The sequence below is a fragment of the Saimiri boliviensis genome, chromosome 10, assembly GCF_048565385.1.
Source record: "Saimiri boliviensis isolate mSaiBol1 chromosome 10, mSaiBol1.pri, whole genome shotgun sequence".
Lineage (NCBI taxonomy): Eukaryota > Metazoa > Chordata > Mammalia > Primates > Cebidae > Saimiri > Saimiri boliviensis.
Genome location: NC_133458.1, coordinates 18,099,803 through 18,119,531, shown reverse-complemented (window position 1 = coordinate 18,119,531; position 19,729 = coordinate 18,099,803). Strand labels below are relative to the sequence as shown.

The following is a 19,729-nucleotide window of genomic DNA, read 5'->3' as shown; positions in this document are numbered from 1 at the left end:
GTTTCAATTCTCCTGCCTCAGCCTGCCGAGTAGCTGGGATTACAGGCGTGCGCCATTATGTCAGGCTAATTTTTGTATTTTTAGTAGAGACAGGGATTCGCCATGTTTGTCAGGCTGGTCTCAAACTCCTGACCTTAAATGATCTGTCCACCTCGGCTTCCCAAAGTGCTGGGATTACAGGCCTGAGCCATCGCGCCCAGCCCCATCCCTAAAGGCTTTTTCCACCTGCCAAGAAACGATGGGGTTTTCTAAGTTGGCAGGACTTCCAGAAAGGTCTTCCGCTCTGGGGTGGGGGGGTCAGTCAACATGATCCAGAGTTTGCATCAGACCATCCTTTCTCTGGGGAGTCGGCCCTGGGCCGCCTGTTGCCGAAGAGCCAAGGGCCCCTGTGATATTCCCCACCGGGGCCGGATGGGGGGCACTCCCGGCCGGCCGCAGAGCTCTCCTGCGCCGACCAGAAACCCCAGGGTCGCCACGGTGGAAGGCTTCGCGTCCGAACGTAGCAGTGCGTCCTTGTTGTCACTAGGGGGCGACCGCGCGTAACAGGAAAGCAAAGCCCTGCGGAACCGCACTTGCAGCCAGGCTTGCAGAAGCAGCGTGGGGACGTGGACATTTTCCAAGGCAGGGGCCTTGAGGCCACGAAGGCAAGGCAAGGCTAGAGAGACCGGGAGACTCGGGCGGTGTGACTCTTAAGAGCAATTCCGGCCAGGCGCGTTGGTTCACATCTGTAATCCCAGCACTTTTGGAAGCCGGGGGTGGCAGGTGGGGGGAAATCAATTGAGGTCAGGAGTTCGAGACCAGCCTGCACAACATGGCGAAACCCCGTTTCTACTAAAAATACAAAAACTAGCTGGACGTGGTGGTGCATATCTGTAATCCCAGCTACTTAGGAGGCTGGGCAGGAGAATCGCTTGAACACAGGAGGCGGAGATTGCAGTGAGCCGAGATCGCGCCGTTGCACACGAGCCTCGGCGACAGAGAGACACTATTTAAAAAAAAAAAAAAAAAAAAAAAAAAACCACTTCCGCTCGACCTCAGGGCCTTTCCCGAGCTCTGCTCTCTCGGGCAGGCTGGGACCTAGTGAGGCATGGCAACGCCTTAGGGTCCCCGGAGCAGCGCACAGATAGGGAGTGGCACTTCCCTAGAGGGACCTGTTTGTACGCAGAGGCTGTTTTTAGGTGAAACCCCATCTGAGGGCAAGTGAGCCCAGAGAGACAGCGAGAGAATGTGCACCCGCCTTCTGGAGACCTCCTGGGCGCTGACCGGGAGGTCAAGGCCACAGCCAAGGTGGGCCTTGGCAATGCACGTGCGGCAATGCAAGGGCAGAAGCAGAGTGGCTCTGAGTGCTCACAGCATGTACATTAAATAATAACTGAAATTACGTAACACAACAACCACCACAATGTGTCATTGGGAGCTTGATGTGAATTCGCTCTGCCCTGCGAACGTGCTGGGCACAGGTTTTTGAGCATCTGCTCAGGGTTCCAGGGTCGAGGCTCTCAGAGACCACCCGTGTCACTTGTGGGTTAATAAACTGGGAAAGAAGGACGAATGGGATGGGGCTTCAGAAGGGCTGCCACCTGTTGTTTCCAAAGCCAAACCAGGGAAAATAAAGATGTAAAGGTGTGTTTTTTGTAGCAATGTGGATGCAGCAGGAGGCCATTATCCTAGGTGAATTAACACAGGAGCCGAAAACCAAATATGCACGTTCTCACTTATAAGTAGGAGCTAGACATTGGGTACTTATGGACATAAAGACGGGAACAATGGACACTGGGGACTCCTAGATGGGGGAGGGAGAAGGGCAGGGGTTGAAACACTGTTGGGTACTGTTTTCAGCACCTAGGGGAGGAAGCATCTGCATGCCAAACCTCAGCATCACGCAACATGTCCAGCTCACACACCTGCACATGTACCCCTTGTATCTAAAATGAACGTTGGGAAAAAGAAAGATTTAAAGATTTTTTTTTTTTTTTTTTTTTTTTTTGAGACGGAGTTTCGCTCTTGTAACCCAGGCTGGAGTGCAATGGCACGATCTCGGCTCACCGCAACCTCCGCCTCCTGGGTTCAGGCAATTCTCCTGCCTCAGCCTCCTGAGTAGCTGGGATTACAGGCACGCGCCACCATGCCCAGCTAATTTTTTTTTTTTTTTTTGTATTTTTAGTGGAGACGGGGTTTCGCCATGTTGACCAGTATGGTCTCGATCTCTCGCCCTCGTGATCCAACCGCCTCGGCCTCCCAAAGTGCTGGGATTACAGGCTTGAGCCACCGCGCCCGGCCAGATTTAAAGATTTTATTTTATTTTATTTTATTTTATTTATTTATTTTTGAGACGGAGTTTCGCTCTTGCTACCCAGGCTAGAGTGCAATGGCGCAATCTCGGCTCACCGCAACCTCCGCCTCCTGGGTTCAGGCAATTCTCCTGCCTCAGCCTCCCGAGTAGCTAGGATTACAGGCACGCGCCACCATGCCCAGCTACTTTTTTTGTATTTTTAGTAGAGACGGGGTTTCGCCATATTGACCAGGATGGTCTCGATCTCTTGACCTCGTGATCCACCCGCCTCGGCCTCCCAAAGTGCTGGGATTACAGGCTTGAGCCACCGCGCCCGGCCTAAAGATTTTATTTTGCCGTATTCAAAATGAAAATACAGGGCCAGGCACGGTGGCTCACATCTGTAATCCCAGGTGGATCGCTTGAGGCCAGGAGTTCAAAACCAGCCTGGTCAACATGGTGAAACCTCATCTCTACTAAAAATATAAAAATTATTTGGGCCTAGTAGCCCATGCTTGTAATCTCAGCTACCGCGGGGCGGGGGAGGGCGGTGGGATGGGGTGGGGATGAGGCAGGAGAATTGTTTGAACTTGGGAGGTGGAGGATCTGAGTATTCTGCACACCGAGGAAATGCGCTTTCTGAGGGAGTGGGTGGAGAGCATGGGGGGGAAGTACTACTTGCTACTCAGAAAGCTCAATCAGAAGAAAATACCAAGGAAAAAAAACCTGAGAGCGAGAAGGTGGAGGAAGACTTAAAGGCAGACGAACCAGCCATCAATTTCTACATCAAAGTGATATAGGAATTGATCATGAAGGTGTGATTGAACCAGGCACTGATGCCCGTCAAGAAATGGGAGATAAACACGCAGAGATTAATAGAGCAGATGATGGATCCGGCAAATGATAAGAAAGTGGCTGCTACTGAAGCCCTAAATGAAGGTGAACTGCAGAAAGCCATCGACTTATTCACAGATGCCATCGAACTGAATCCTTGATTGGCGATTTTGTATGCCAAGAGGGCCAGTGTCTTCATCAGATTACAGAAGCCAAATGCTGCCATCCGAGACTGTGACAGAGCCGGTGAAACAAATCCTGATTCAGCTCAGCCTTACAGGTGGCAAGGGAAAACACACAGACTTCAGGCCCTGGAAAGAAGCGGCCCACGATCTTGCCCTTGGCTGTGAATTGGATTGTGATGAAGATGCGAGTGCAATGCTGAAAGAAGTTCAACCTAGGGCACAGAACGTCGCAGAACATCGGAGAAAGGATGAGTGAAACCGTGAAGAGCGGAGTGAGAGATCAAAGAAAGAACACAAAGAGTTAAGAAGGCCCGAGAAGAGCATGAGAGTGCCCAGAGGAAGGAAGAAGCCAGACTACAATCGGGAGCTCAGGGTGGCTCTTTTCCAGGTGGCTTTCCTGGGGAAATGCCTGGTAATTTTCCTGGAGGAAAGGGAGGGGGCATGCCTAGAGTGGCTGGAATGCTTGGACTCAAAGAAAAAAAATTTTTTTTGAGGCAGAGTCTCACTCTCTTGCCCAGGCTGGAGTGCAGTGGCTCACTGTGACCTTGGCTCACTGCAACCTCTGCCCCCCTGGTTCAAGCGATTCTTCTGCCTCAGCCTCCCAAGTATTTGGGACTACAGGAGCATGCTACTGCACCGGGCTAATTTTTGTATTTTTAGTAGAGATGGGGTTTCACCATGTTGGTCAGGCTGGCCTTGAACTCCTGACCGGGTGATCCACCTGCCTCAGACTCACAAAGTGCTGGGATTACAGGCGTGAGCCATGGGGCCCGGCCTCAATGAAATTCTTAGTGATCCAGAGGTTCTTGCAGCCATGCAGGGTCCAGAAGTTATGGTGGCCTTTCAGGATATGGCTCAGAACCACAAATATGTCAAATACCAGAGCAACCCAAAGGTTATGAATCTTATCAGTAAATTGTCAGCCAAATTTGGAAGTCAAGTGTAATGCCCTTCTGACAAAAAGCAACCTAGCTCACCTTATGGATGTCGCAGTAATACAAACCGGTGTGCCTCTGACCTTCTCATCAAGAGACCTGGGGTGCTTTGAAGATAATCCCTACCCCCCACCCCCAAACGCAGCTGAAGCATTTTACAGTGGTTTGCCATCAGGGTATTCATTCAGATAATTTTTTCCGACTAGGAATTACAAACTTTAAACACTCTTTAAACCTTAAAAGTATTTAAAACAAATATAAAGGGTCTGTTAATTCTTATATTTTTCTTTACTCATCATTTTGGATTTTTTTCTTTAATTATTGGGCAGGGAAGATACTTATCTATGGAAGCTTATTGCTCTGATTTGAGTGAAATAAAAGTTTATTAGTGCGAGGCAAACGTAACTCATTGGAGGATGAAGTTTGTGTTGGGTATGTGGTTCCTGGAGCATTTTGACTTGTCATTTTAAATGCTTTATCTTTTTCTTTAAAGATTTCTTTCAGCAAAACTAAGTGGGACAACCAGTATTTCAGTAGAAGCTGGGTAGGGACTGGAAGTGCTGGGCAGGGCTGCTGCAGTCTTGCTGTGTTTTGTTCTTGTTTATTTTTTTGAGTCAGGTTCTTGTTCTGTTGCCCAGGCTGGAGTGCAAGGGCGTGATTGCGACTCACTGCAACCTCCACCTCCTGGGTTCAAGCGATTCTCCTGCCTCAGCCTCCCTAGTAGCTGAGATTACAGGCCCCCAACACCATGCCTGGTTAATTTTCGTATTTTTAGTAGAGATGAGGTTTTGCTGTGTTGGCCAGGATGGTTTCGAATTCCTGACCTCAGGTGATCACCCGCCTCAGCCTCCCAAAGTGCTGGGATTACAGGTGTGAGCCACCGCGCCCAGCCACTATGTCATATACAACACACATCCTTGGGCAGGTTGCCCTTAAATCTTACATTATGGTGAAGGGGTAATTATTTTGTAATGCTGCAGTAGAGTTGGAGTACTTAGTTCTGTTCTTGTCCAGTATATCTAATAAATGTTTCATATTATCTACACATTAAAAAAAATAATTACCAAATGTCCAAAGTGGTTCCCACAGTTGTGGGCAGGACACACAGCTGCTGCTTGGGCTTCCAGAGAGCTACTTCTCAAGACCTTCCTGAACCAAACATTCAAATACGGAAGTGGTTCCAGAGACATTTTTGGTTGTTACAACTGGAAGCCAGGGGTTGCTCCTGGCAGTTGGTGGGTAGACACCAGGGATGCTGCCAAACATCCTACTATGTGCAGCCCCCTAAAACGAGGAAGTTTCCAGTCCAAAATATGGAGAGTGTGAAAGTTAAGGAGTCTTGAAATATGAGAATGTTTATTTGGCTTCTTTTAAAAAACCACAGTTCAGGCCAGGTGTGGTGGCTCACGCCTGTAATCCCAACACTTTGGGAGGCCGAGGTGGGTGGATCACCTGAGGTCAGAGTTTGAGACCAGCCTGGCCAACATGGTGAAATCCCATCTCTACTAAAAATACAAAAAATAGCCGGGCATGGTGGTGTATGCCTGTAATGCCAGCTACTCAGGAGGCTGAGGCAAGAGAATCACTTGAACCTGGGAGGTGGAGGCTGCAGTGAGCCGAGATTGCACCCCTGCACTCCCACCTGGGTGACAGAGTGGGACTCCGTCTCAAAGAAAAAGAACACCATAAAACTACAGTCCAGAGTTGTTCCTTTGCCTGCTCTCCTACTGCACAGCAGGTAACCACCCTTCCATTTCCATTTCCAACAACCTTTCCAATTGCTTCACCATTTTTCAAGCAATTGTGCCAGTTCCTGTCAGTTTCAGAGCAGCATGGAGAGTTCAGTCACGTGGTGCAATAGTGAACCCGTGGTGAGACGTGGATGCTGACTAGCCGGGAGGCCCACCTGCTAGCTTGGGGAGTGTACTCTACACTCTTCCATTCTGTGGGCCTTTGGTCACTGCCAGAATGAGAACACTCACTCACTAAGATTCACCCAGAGTCTTACTGTGTCATGTCGTATTAACATTAGTTAAGAAGAAGTTTAGATAGCAAACATGGGCTGGTGAGTTTCAGAAGAAGAGAAATAGAACCCTGCCTCCTCCGCTAAAGGCAAAGGCCAGCAGGGGTTGTGCGAGGACAGACAGGTGCTGGCACCTGCATGACATGTGGGGGCGCTATTTTCCCTACAGAGCCACAGCCACTGCTTGTCAGAGGGCTTCTCCATCAGCTGTGTGCTCACGGTGTGCGGTGTGTTCACTTCATGACTACTGCGGCTGCCGTCAAAACCCTTCCTGAAGCTGGGAGCGCGGTGGCTCATGCCTGTAATCCAGCACTTTGGGAGGCTGAGGCGGGCGGATCACCTGAGACCAGGAGTCGAGACCAGCCTGGCCAACATGGTAAAACCCCGTCTCTAATAAAATTGTAAAAATCGGCCGGGCATGGTGGCTTACGCCTGTCATCCCAGCACTGTGGGAGGCTGAGGCGGGCGGATCACCTGAGGTTGGAAGTTCCAGACCAGCCTGACCAACATGGAGAAACCCTGTCTCTACTAAAAATAAAAAATTAGCCAGGCGTGATGGCACATGCCTGTAATGCCTGTAATCCCAGCTACTCAGGAAGCTGAGGCAGGGGAATCGCTTGAACCCGGGGAGGTGGAGGGTGCGGTGGAGGTTGTGGTGAGCTGAGATCCCGCCATTGCACTCTAGCCTGGGCAACACGAGTGAAACTTCATCCAAAAAAACAAACAAAAAAACCCAACCAACCAACAAACAACAAAACCCAAAGAAACAACAACAACAAAATAGGAGAATAAAGAAATAATAATTGTGGTCTCCAGGCCCTGGAATTCTATTTTTTCTCTATTTATTTATTTATTTATTTAGAGACGGGGTCTCGCTATGGTGCCCAGGCTGGAGTGCAGTGGCTATTCACAGGCGCAATCCCACTACTGATCAGCACGCAAGCTTTGACCTGCTCCATTTCCGACCTTGGCGGTTCATCCCTCCTTAGGCAACCTGGTGGTCGCCTGCTCCTGGGAGGTCACTATATTGATGCCGAACTTACTGCGGACACCTGATCGGCATAGCGCAGTACAGCCCAGAACTCCTGGGCTCAAGCGATCCTCCAGCCTCAGCCTCCTGAGTAACTGGGACTACAGGCACACGCCACCGAACCCAGCTATTTATTTATTTTTAATAATAAAACAGACCTGGGAGTCTCACTATGTTGCCCAGGCTGGTCTGGAACTCCTGTGCTCAAACAGTCCTTCCGCCTTGGCCTCCCAAAGTGTTGGGATTACAGCTGCGAGCCCCTGTTCCTGACCTGCTCTGGAATTCTGGGTCAAGAATGTGATGGAGCTATATGAAGGGACAAAAGAAGTGAGTTTGCAGGGTGTATTAAGTCATCCCATTTGTGGGAAAAAAAAAAGTTCCTAAGTATTTATTTTGCATACATTTAAATAGGGCTGAGAAACATGTAAACAGTATGCCAAATTCTAAAGAAAAATTATTTTCAACATTTATGTTGTTTACATGAAAACAGCCTATGTGTTAGTTTTACAACAAGAAAATCTGTGCTTATTTCTGTTGTTTCATAATAAAAACAAAAAATCCAATCAGATATTTTTTGTTTTCCTTTGCTGGTATCAGCTGAGTTTTCTGTGACTCGAGGGTCCTGTTACCCTCCAGGGAGAAGGCTAATGCATGAGGCAGTGGTTTTTGGCAGGATGCTTACTGAAGGCATCGTTCTCCTCAAAAAGTCAGTGTTTTAGCCGGACCCAGCTTTTTCTTGACTGTAGGTTTTGGTTCCATCAGGAAATGCTAAACATAGTCCCCTCTGATTCACAGAGCTGGTTCCTCGGCCACCTTTGTGATGAGTGAGGCATGGGGTCTCTCCCTCAGGAACTTTTTTTTTTTTTTTTCCTGAGACAAGTCTCACTCCGTCACCCAGGCTGGAGTGCAATGGTGCGATCTTAGCTCATTGGAACCTCTGCCTTCTGGGTTCAAGCAATTCTCCTGCCTCAGCCTCCCGAGTAGCTGGGACTACAGGTGCGTGCCACCATATACCTGGCTATTTTTTTTTGTATTTTTAGTAGAAATGGGGTTTCACTGTGTTGGCCAGGCTGGTCTTGAACTCCTGACCTTGTGATCTGCCCTCCTCAGCCTCCCACAGTGCTAGGATTACAGGCATGAGTCCCCATGACCGGCCTCCCTCAGGAACTTCTGAGAACAAGAGCCTACCAGGGCACTGAGCTGAGAGCCAGAGCTGGGTATGTCATTCATCTCTGCATTCTCAGTACCCAGCAGTGCTTCGTGTGTAGCTGACGCTCATTGTTGAATGAATTTGTGGAAGGAAGAAGGAATCTTTGGGCCCTGTCAGCTTGATTGTCACGTGTCTGGGGAAGTGGGGTGTCAGTGAGGATGGCTTGCAGTTCCTGGCTGGTGAGTCCAGGCTTGCCTCCAGGGGTCCGCATTTTGTAAGGTTATGCTCAGAGGGTCCTGCCACCCGTAAAGCACCTTATGACATTGGCACACAGGAGCAGATGCCATGCTTGGACCTGGGCTCAGAAACTGGCCCAGGAATTCATCTGACATGTCTTAGCAATTTCCAGAATGTTTCTGCTACATGATAGCTAGACATAGTATAGCTGTGTCTACACCATGCAGTGGCTCATGCCTGTAATCTCAACACGTTGGGAGGCTGAGATGGACAGATTGCTTGAGCTTAGGAGTTCGACACCAGCCTAGGCAACGTAGTGAGGACCTGTTTCTACTTTATTTTTTTAATAAAATAGGCTGGGCGTGGTGGCTCACGCCTGTAATCCCAGCACTTTGGGAGGCCAAGGCAGGCGGATCATGAGGTCAAGAAATTGAGACCATCCTGGCCAACATGGTGAAACCCTGTGTCTATCAAAAATACCAAAATTAGCGAGGCATGGTGGCACATGCCTGTAGTCCCAGCTACTTGGGAGAATGAGGCAGGAGAATCACTTGAACCCGAGAGGTAGAGGTTGCAGTGAGCCGAGATCATGCCACTGCACTCCAGCCTGGTAACAGAGCGAGACTCCATCTCAAAAAAATTTTTTTTAAATTAAAAAAACCCAGTAGCTAGCTAGACATAAACATTTATCACCTTGCATATAAACATTAATCACCTCACATAAGCAATGGTGAGTGGTGTTAATGGCCAAAGCAAAATCAAGCTCTTCTGGGGCGGCTTTGGGCCAGGGTACCAAGGAAGGGCCTGGGTGGGCTTGCAGTGGTTCTGAGCTCCTCCGCAGACCTGCTGGGCCCCAGAACCAGACCTGCGCAGAGACTAGCCCTCCCTATCTCCAGCCTTGAGCTCTTACGGCTGAGCCTCAAGTTCCCTTTTAAAGCTGGAGGTATCCCCAGCCTCTGCCCCCAACCAGAGAAATGTGATGGGGGGCTCTGCTTTGCCCCAGCTCCTGCCTGGGCCCTGGGCCTTGCTATCAAAATCTCTTCCAGGTCAGACTCCACACACCTAGTGGTCTTCCCCATACTCTGTAGGGGTGAAAATTCTAATATAGATGTTCTGAATGGAACTAAACAGTTGGGCCTGGTCAGTTGACATTTACTGAACATGCACATGTACTTAGTTAAACATTAGAAAGATAAAAATCACAAAAAGAGTCCTCATCATTCCGCCCCACTCCGCTAGGTCTGCACTACAGAGATAAACACCATTAACTGTTCGGTGCATGTCCTTCCAAAAATCTTCATGCCTGTACAAACACATACTCATCCGCATGCACACGTCTTCTGTACCTGCTTTCTTCTGACCTCGTGTTAAAGAAATTGGCTCTGGGATCGGACCAGCTCTTGGTCCAAGTCTTCTGAAGATCCCCACCCCTAATGTACCTTCAAGATTGTTCAAAATCAGGATATACACATCCGCATTATTCTTTTTAAACAGCTGCATATGATCCCACTGTGTATGTGGCTTTTTCTTCCCCAGAAAGCTTTCCCCTTTTTTCTCATAATAGTAGCCTGAATTTGGGGAGAATCATGTCTTTCCCACTTTCAGTTGTTCTTTGATTTTGGTGGAGGTGACCCAGGGTTGGGCAGATGACCCAGGCCTTACCACCAGAAATGGACACAGAACCCATGCTGGGGCGGTGCCAATCATGACCAGGACTTTCTTTGAAGTATTAAAGGAAGAGAAGCTCTCTTTTTTTCTGCTGGCTTCACACATGAGGAGATATTGGCTTGGAGTATTGGAAGTCAATTTCTCATGGTGTGGAGTCCAAGAATAAAGCTCACATGGTAAAGAACAAAGCCAACATATATAGAGAGATGGTGCTCATCTTTTTAAAAAATTTTTTATTTATTTTATTTTTGAGATGGAGTTTCGGTCTTGTTGCCCAGGCTGGAGTGCAATGGTGCAATCTCTGCCCATTGCAACCTCCACCTCCTGGGTTCAAGCGATTCTCCTGCCTCAGCCTCCCAACTAGCTGTGATTACAGGCACCTGCCAACACACCTGGTTAATTTTTGTAGTTTTAGTGGAGACGGGGTTTGACCACCTTGGCCAGGCTTGTCTTGAGACCTTCCTGGTCAATGTGGTGAAACCCCATCTCTACTAAAAACACAAAAGTTAGCTGGGTGTGGTGGTGCGTACCTGTAATCCCAGCTACTCAGGAGGCTGAGGCAGGGGAATCATTTGACCCCAGGAGGTAGAGGTTGCAGCGAACTGAGATCGCACCATTGCGCTCCAGCCTGGCGACAGAGTGAGATTCCGTCTCAAAAAATAAAAAAATAAAATAATAATAATAAAAAAAAAAAGTCCTGCAGACCCTTCCTTCTCTAGGACAATTGTTGGAGCAGCTGAGGGAAATCTTTGACCATGAGAAATTATCTGCTGATTCAAACCACTTGATGTGCACAGACCCAAGAACTCACCCAGCCAAGGCTCACTTCCTGGGCTAGAATATCACTGATGACATTTCCCACAATCGGCCCTGGGATCTGAACAGCTCTTGGCCCAAGTCTTCTGGCGATTCTCACTCTTTCTGCTCTGAGTGATCTATTTGTGGGAGGAGGGTGACAGCAATGAGTTGAGGAAGAATGATCTCACCAGGAACCTGTGGCAAAGGCAGAATTGAGGCGCGGTCCTTAACTACTGGGGAGACTTGTGCCAGCAGGAAGAGCCAGGGTCCAGAAGGAAGCAGAGGTGGAGTTTACAGAGGCGCAGGCCTGCGCCAGTGGAGAGGTATTTCTAACAGACAGCAGCACCCAACCCTGCTCCACAGAAAGGACAGCAACTGCCGGAACCCAGGAAGAAGGACCTTGAAGCCTCTGTGGCTCCCAGCAGAGCAGTAGGGCATCTAGTGATACTCACATGGCAATGGGCATTTGGTTGTTTTTAAAATTGCTTTATTGTAAACTGACTAGTTATAATTTTTTTTAATTAAAAAAATGTTTTTTTTTGGCCAGGTGCAGCACTTTGGGAGGCCAAGACAGGTGGCTCATGAGGTCAGGAGGTTGAGACCAGCCTGGGCAACATGGTGAAAACCCGTCTCTACTAAAAATACAAAAATTAGCTGGGCATAGTGGTGGGTGCCTGTGGGAGGCTGAGGCAGGAGAATAGCTTGAACCCGGGAGGCAGAGGTTGTAGTGAGCCAAGATAGCGCCACTGCACTCCAGCCTGGGCGACAGAGCAAGACTCCATCTCAAAAAAAAACACACATTTTTTTTTTTAGTGATAAGGTTTTGCTCTGTGGCCCAGGCTGGAGTGCAGTGGTGCAGTCATAGCTTACTGTAGCCTCAAGCAATCCTCCCACTTCAGCCTCCCAAGCAGCTGTGCCACCACACCCAGCTAATTTTTAAATATTTCTTTAGAGATAGGGTCTTGCTATGTTGCCCAGGGTGGTCTGGAATTCCTGGTCTCAAGTGATCCTCTGCCTTGGCCTACCAATGTCCTGGGATTACAGACATGAGCCAGTGTGCCTGGTCTATAATTGTATATATTTAAAGATACAAAATGATACATGTACACAATGTAGAATAATTAACTCAAACTAATTAACACATCCATCACCTCAAATACTTATTTTTTTATCCCGTAGATTACTATTAACTATAATCACTATGCTGTGCACTAGATCTCAAACAACTTATTTCTCCTAAGGGAAACTGTTTGCCCTTTGACCAGCAGCTCTCTGTCCCCCACTCCCCGTGGATTTGATTGTTAACAGCCAAGAATAGACTGTGGGACGGAGAACGTGTTAAAATACAGTCATGGAAGAAAACCTCTTCCATTTCTAGTACTTAGTGTTTCTGCTCTTTGTCTTGGTTTCACAATTTGTTTTATTTGATTAACCTATTAAAACGTAGTGAATATTTACTCATTGATTTTGAGATAGAGTCTTGCTCTGTAGCCCAGGTTGAAGTGCAGTGGCACAGTCTCGACTCACTGCAACCTCTGCCTCCCGGGTTCAATATATTTGTTATTAGAAGTCACCTGTTCCTAGCCCTTTCTCCCAAGAGCTGAGTCCTCCCTGGTGTCCCACGGTAATGTGAAGACAAGGGCAGCCTGGTCGTAGATCTTAGGTGCCTTTGTTAATTTCTGACATGGGGCAGATGTCGGGGAAGGCTCTGTGATTTCTCAAGGCTAGTCCAAAGGAATAGACTGAGAATCCTACAACCCATCTTTGGTTAAGTTCTCATTCATATGCAAGTACCTTTCCTGGCATCCTCCTGGTTCTGTGCCTCCTCATCACTCCAACAGCCTGCACCCTACTCTCACCTAGCAAGCAGTGAGAACATTTCCTTCCACATGGGAAGAACAGGTCAGCCAAGAAGGCCTTTGCTTGATTTGGAGTTATTTGTCTTCAGGAGTCCCACCCACTGACCATTTTCCTTCGGGCTTGTGGCATCCTGAGCTTTATGGGGTTGCTGACACCCTGCCATTGAATGCGTTGCTTACATCAGGGATTTGAGCTGTCAGGAGCTGAATCCATCCTGCAGATACGTTTTGTTTTGTTTGGGCTCAAAGCAATGTTTTATATTAAAAATCTGAATTATTTGCCAGCATTAAAAATTGCAGGCCGGGTGCAGTGGCTCATGCCTGTAATCCCAGCACTTTGGGGTAGGAGGCTGAGGTTGGGAGTTCGAGACCAGCCTGGCCAACATGGTGAAAACCGATCTCTACTAAAATTACAAAAAGTAGCCAGTCATGGTGGCAGCCTCCTATAATCCCAGCTACTCAGGAGGCTGAGGCATGAGAATCACTTGAACCCAGGAGGTGGAGGTTGCAGTGAGCCAAGATTGCGCCATTGCACTCCAGCCTGGGGGACAAGAGCGAGACTCCATTTCAAAAAAAAAAAGCAAAGTTTTACATAGCAACGCAGATTTCCAGCTCCTTTGGGAACTAGCGGGGCAGTGTTTTTAATGACCTGCTGACCTGAGCAGGGGTTGGGGCACTTATTCCTTCCTGTAAAATGTCTACGGAGATTTCAGCTTGTAATGCTGTTCTCTCCCTGGTCCAGTAAACACCAACATTCCAGAAATACTCAAGAACCCATTGGGAAAAGACAAAGGATTCAGGTCTAAGCATCACACTCTGACAGGTGGCAGGATGATTTATTGATATAAAGGTTTTTGGAGTCCAAGGTGAGCAGGGAGGCTGAGTCGGGCTGATCACTTGAGGCCAGGAGCTTGAGACCTGCCTGGCCAACATGCTGAAACCCTGTCTCTAATAAAAGTACAAAAACTAGCTAGGTGTGGTGGCATGTGCCTATAGTCCCAGCTACTTGGGAGGCTAAGTCAGAAGAATCACTTTAACCTGGGAAACAGAGGTTGCAGTGAGCTAAAATCGTGCTGCTGCACCCCAGCCTTGGCGACAAAGCAAGACTCCATCTCAAAAAGAATTTTTTTTCCCTCTACGTTCTTTTCTTTTTTTTTTTTTGAGACGGAGTTTCGCTCTTGTTACCCAGGCTGGAGTGCAATGGCGCGATCTCGGCTCACCGCAACCTCCGCCTCCTGGGCTCAGGCAATTCTCCTGCCTCAGCTTCCTAAGTAGCTGGGATTACAGGCACGCACCACCACGCCCAGCTAGTTTTTTGTATTTTTAGTAGAGACGGGGTTTCACCATGTTGACCAGGATGGTCTCGATCTCTCGACCTTGTGATCCACCCGCCTCGGCCTCCCAAAGTGCTGGGATTACAGGCTTCCCTCTACGTATTTTCTAACTGTAAGCAATCTGGCAGACTTTGTACCTCCTTTCCTACAGGATTTCAGTGGGGCAGACAGCGAAGCAGCCTGAGAGTGAGGCTGATCTGTACTGAAAACCTAAGGCCCCTAGAGATTATAGGGTGTCCTGGTAAAGGAGAGGAGACGGGAAACAGCCTTGGAGAGGTAGTGATGTGAGGAGGACTCACCCTGTCTGCGAAGGGCAGAGAGCGCTGGGCCTCTCAAAGGCCACAAGGCCACGCAGCACTTAATGATAGCCTCTTGAAAGGGACCACATGGCAGAGAGGCCAAGATTGGCAGGACTCTGCCTCCAGAACTCCAGCACCCGCAAAGACCCTATATCTTGTGAAAGCCAGGAAACAGGACCTGCTGGGCTTTGAGAGACAAGCTGATTTGATGTCAGCTGTGACCACAGTTGACCGTCCCTCCTAAGCCTTGGGGATTCTGACACAACCTTGGAGGAATGAGGAGCCCTCTGCCAGGCGCGGTGGCTCATGCCTGTAATCCCAGCACTTTGGGAGGCTGAAGCGGGTGGATCGCTTGAGATCAGGAGTTCAAGACCAGCCTGGCCAATATGGCAAAACCCTGTTTCTACTAAACATACAAAAATTAGCCAGGCGTGGTAGTGGGCATCTGTAATCCCAGCTACTTGGGAGGCTGAGGCAGGAGAATTGCTTGAACCTGGCAGGTGGAGGTTGCAGTGACCTGAGATCGTACCACCGTACACCAGCCTGGGTGAGACTCTGCCTCAAAAAAAAAAAAAAAAAAAAAAAAAAGGCCGGGCATGGTGGCTCACGCCTGTAATTTCAGAACTTTGGGAGGCTAAGGCAGATGTACCACAATGTCAGGTGATTGAGACCATCCTGGCCAACATGGTGAAAACCAAAAATACAAAAATTAGGTGAGTGTGGTGGTGTGTGCCTGTAGTCCCAGCTACTTGGGAGGCTGAGGAAGGAGAATTGCTTGAAGGCAGAGGTTGCAGTGAGTTGAGGTTACAGTGAGTCGAGATCACACCACTGCACTCCAGCCTGGCAACAGAGCAAGACTCTGTCTCAAAAAAAAAAAAAAAAAAAAAAAAAAGAAAGAAAAGAAAAAAGAAAAGAAAAGAAAAAGGAAAGAATGAGGAGCCCTCAAAAGAAAAGAAAAGGCATAAAGGATTGACCTGTGCTATGACATTGATGACTCTTGAAAACATTATGCTCAGTGGCAGAAGCCAGTCTCAGGAGACCGCGGATTGCACAATTCCATTTATATGAAATGTCCAACATAGGCAAATTCATGGAGACAGAAAGTAGATCAGCAGTTACTTGTAAGTAATAAATGAAAAAAATACAAAATAAGGGAAATAAGCAGATGAGTGGTCGCCAGGGCAGGGGTGACGGGAAATGGGCAGTGGGTGGTTGGCGGGCACAGGATTTCCTGTTGGGTGTGAGCATGCTCTGGAATTAGACAGCAGTGATGGTTGTGAATGTAATAAAAGTCTGAATTGTGGGCATTAAAATGGTAAAATGGTGAATTTTACGTTATTTAGATTTTAGCTCAATAAAATTTTTAAAACACTTTGATGGAATTTTCTTCCTTTTTTTTTTTTGACAAGCGTCTTACCCACTCTGTCGCCCAGCTAGAGTGCAGTGGTGCAATCTCAGCTCACTGCAACCTCTGCCTCCCACGTTCAAGCAATTTTCTTGCCTCAGCCTCCCGATTAGCTGGGATTCTAGGCGAGTGCCACCACATCCAGCTAATTTTTGTATTTTTAGTAGAGACAGAGTTTCACCGTCTTGGCCAGGCTGGTATCGAACTCCTGGGCTCAAGTGATCCACCTGCCTCAGCCTCCCATAGTGTTGGGATTATAGATGTGAGCCACTGTGCCCAGCCTGATGGAATTTTCTACCCCTATAATGGGATGGTGACGTAAAGTTACAATTCAGTTGACTTAAAAGAAGAAAAGAACATGTCATTATTTTCTTCAACCTCTGAGTTTGTGGGCCAGGAGTCACGCCTATTCCATAACTCTAAGCAAAGGAGGGGAGTAAACATCCCGAGACACAGGGGAAGACGGGACAGAGCCATTCAGAGATGGGGACGTGCACTTTGCTAGAAAGTAAAAATCAAAACAAAAAGACCCACTGGCCTGAGGACAAAGGGGAGGCTGGTGCTAGCCAGGCTGGGTTTGAAATCTTCCCACACTCCTGCTTCAGCTCACTCTAAATCTGATCATTTCCTGTTGGACCTCCTTGACAGCCTGTGACACAGGGGTTCACGTGCTCGGCTTCCCTGGGGAATTGTAGGTGTCCACTGTAAGTCTATGAATATGACAGAGTTTGAAAGCGGAAGGTTTACTACTTGCTGCACCCTCATGGGACAAAACTGGGTCCCGAGAGCTAAGCAGTCCATCGCCTGCTTGCTCCTGGGAGTACAGCTGGTGCAGCCTTAGTCACCCAAGGTCCCTAAAGGGGGCCATCTTAGAAACTCTACAGTCGCTCAGGGATGGCGGGCAGGGGGTCTGGATGTATTTTATCTCAATTGTGGTGTCCATTTTTGGGAGCACCTTGTTCTTGAGGAAGCGGACGCTTTCAGATACCGAATTTAGACAGCCTGAAGGGTCATTGTCTTTTGGTTTCCCCCAGAAACAGACCCTGACACAAGGATTTAAGTGCAAATAAGTTATTTGGAAAGCGAGCCTAGGAAGCACTGGGAGGGGAGCAGAGAAACTAACCAGGACGTGCAGGGACTCTGGGAGGCTTAGCTCCTACTTCTGATAGGTCCTGAAGTATGGTGATTGACTATCGGAAGGCTCCTAAGATCATCTCCACTGCCAATGCGTTGTATAACACCTTCATTACTCCTTTTTATCTCAAGTGTTTATTGCAAGAGTTTCCTTGCTGATCAGTGCCCAAAATGCTTTGAACCTGGTACCAAAGCTAATTTTCCTAAAGCATGTTGTGATCAGGACCTTTCCCTGCTCAAACATCTTTGACGCTTCCTTGTGCCTACATGATGAAGTCTGAAGCTTTGGGCCTGGTGTTCCAACGGGGCATTGCCCTAGGAACAGGGGATACTGCAGTGCCTCTTCTCTCCCCCTACAGCTGGCCATCTGGTTGGGGATCAAACAATGACAGTAGGATGTGACAGGTGCTGTGAAAAGAGAGGTAGAGTATTCTGAGAGCCCAATGACAGGTGCCACAGCCTGGAGTTACAGAAGGCTTAGGAGGCAGGGATTGCTGGTCATGTGCATATCCATTCTGTGCATCACTGAGCATGGCAATGGCTTTAGCTAATTGCCACTATACGTCACAGACTTTCTTGCAGATAGAAGTGGCCGGTGAAAGGTAAGTGGAAATCACTGGGGCTTCCAGAAAAGCTTTTTTTTTTTTTTTTAGTGGAGTTTCACTCTTGTTGCCCAGGCTGGAGTGCAATAGTGCAAACTCGGCTCATCACAACCTCTGACTGTTGGATTCAAGCAATTCTCCTGCCTCAACCTCCAGAGTAGCTGCTGGGATTACAGGCATGTGCCACCATGCCCAGCTAATTTTGAATTTTTTTTTTTGAGGTGGAGTCACGCTTTGTCACCCAAGCCAGAGTGCAGTGGCAAGATCTTGGCTCACTACAACTTCCGCCTTCCGGGTTCAAGCGATTCTCCTGCTTCAGCCTCCCGAGTAGCTGGGATTACAGGTGCCTGCCACCATGCCTGGCTAAGTTTTGTATTTTTAGTAGAGATGGGGTTTCACCATGTTGGCCAGGCTGGTATCAACCTCTTGACCTCGTTATCTGCCTGCCTTGGCCTCCCTAAGTGCTGGGATCACAGGCGTGAGCCACTGTGCCCAGCCAATTCTGTATTTTTAGTTGAGATGGGGATTCTCCATGTTGGTCAGGCTGGTCTCCAACTCTGCACCTCAGGTGATCCGTCCACCTCAGCCTCCCAAATTGCTGGGATTATAGGCAGGAGCCACTGTGCCCTGCCCAGAAAAGCTCTTTAAAGAAGTCTGATTTAACAAGAGGCATGCCCTTTCCCCATCGGTTCTTCCTACTTTCTGCAATCTGGTGTGCAGGTGTGATGGCTGGAACCACAGTGGCCATAGTGTGACCATGAGGGAATCCTGAAGCTGTAGGCTACTTCCTAAGGATGGTGAGCAGAAAGAGAGAAAGAGCTGGGGTCCTTGATGATCTCAGAGCTCTCAGTCCAGCCTTCGGCTGATCACTTCTAGACTTCTTTCATGTGAAAAAACAACTTCTTTTTAGTTTAACTTTCACTGGGGTTTTCTGTTATAGTCTGCTGAACCTGATCCGAATGAATGCAGTATCCTAGAGATTATGCAATCGGAAGCATCAGCAGAAATTTGGCAGGCAAACTAGGGTGCACGGGGGCTACAAGGAGGGGTTAGAAGGACCAAGGAGGAGATGTGTTCCAGGCAGGGGGAAGAGTCAGAATAGTTGGGTGTGTCTGGGGCTGGCAGAGAAGGGGTGGAAGGAGAGGAAGCCTTACGAGCAGGACTTTGACCATGAGGGACCTGGAGGCCTTGTAAAAAGATGGCCTTAACCCGCAGGGAAAGGCGCCCCTAAAGGAGCAGTGAGTTTGCACTTTAGGGAGATGCTGCTGGTGCTGAGAGGGACGGACTGCATAGGATGGAGCAAGAGTGGAGGCCAGAGAGCCTTGGAAAGCTGCTGATGTTGTTGGGTGGCCAGTGGCTAGAGGGATGGAGAGTAATGGGCAGACTAACCGTTTAAAAGGGGCCGGGGCTGGGTGCGGTGGTTTATGCCTGTAATCCCAGCACTATGGGAGGCCGAAGCAGGCAGGAGTTCGAGACTACCCTGACCAACATAGTGAAACCCCACCTCCATTAAAAATACAAAAATTAGCCAGGCATGGTGGTGGGCGCCTGCAATCCCAGGTACTCAAGAGGCTGAGGCAGGAGAATCGCTTGAACCTGAGAGGTGGAGGTTGCAGTGAGCCCAGATTGTGCCATTGCACTTCAGCCTGGGCAACAGAGTGAGACTCCATCTCTAAATAAATAAATAAATAAAAAGGAATAAAAGGGGCCATGCACTGCAGCTCACCCCTGTAACCCCAGCACTTTGGGAGGCTCAGGCAGGAGAATCGCTTGAGCCTGGGAGCCCGAGGTTCCAGTAAGCGGTGATTTCACACTGTACTTGAGCAACAGCAAGACCCTGTCTCAAAAAATAAAAATAAAAATAGTTTAAAAGGGACAACTCACGAGTCGGTGGCCCATTCTATTTGGGGGAGGGAGCAGGAGGAGCTGGGGATGAGGAACTGTAGACTGAGACAGGAACCAGA

General features: G+C 48.5%; 1 pseudogene; it reads left to right on the top strand.

Moving 5' to 3' along the window:
• The first annotated feature begins 306 nt into the window (after positions 1–306).
• Positions 307–4,237, top strand: LOC101050230 (hsc70-interacting protein pseudogene; annotated as a pseudogene).
• Positions 4,238–19,729: the final 15,492 nt, after the last annotated feature.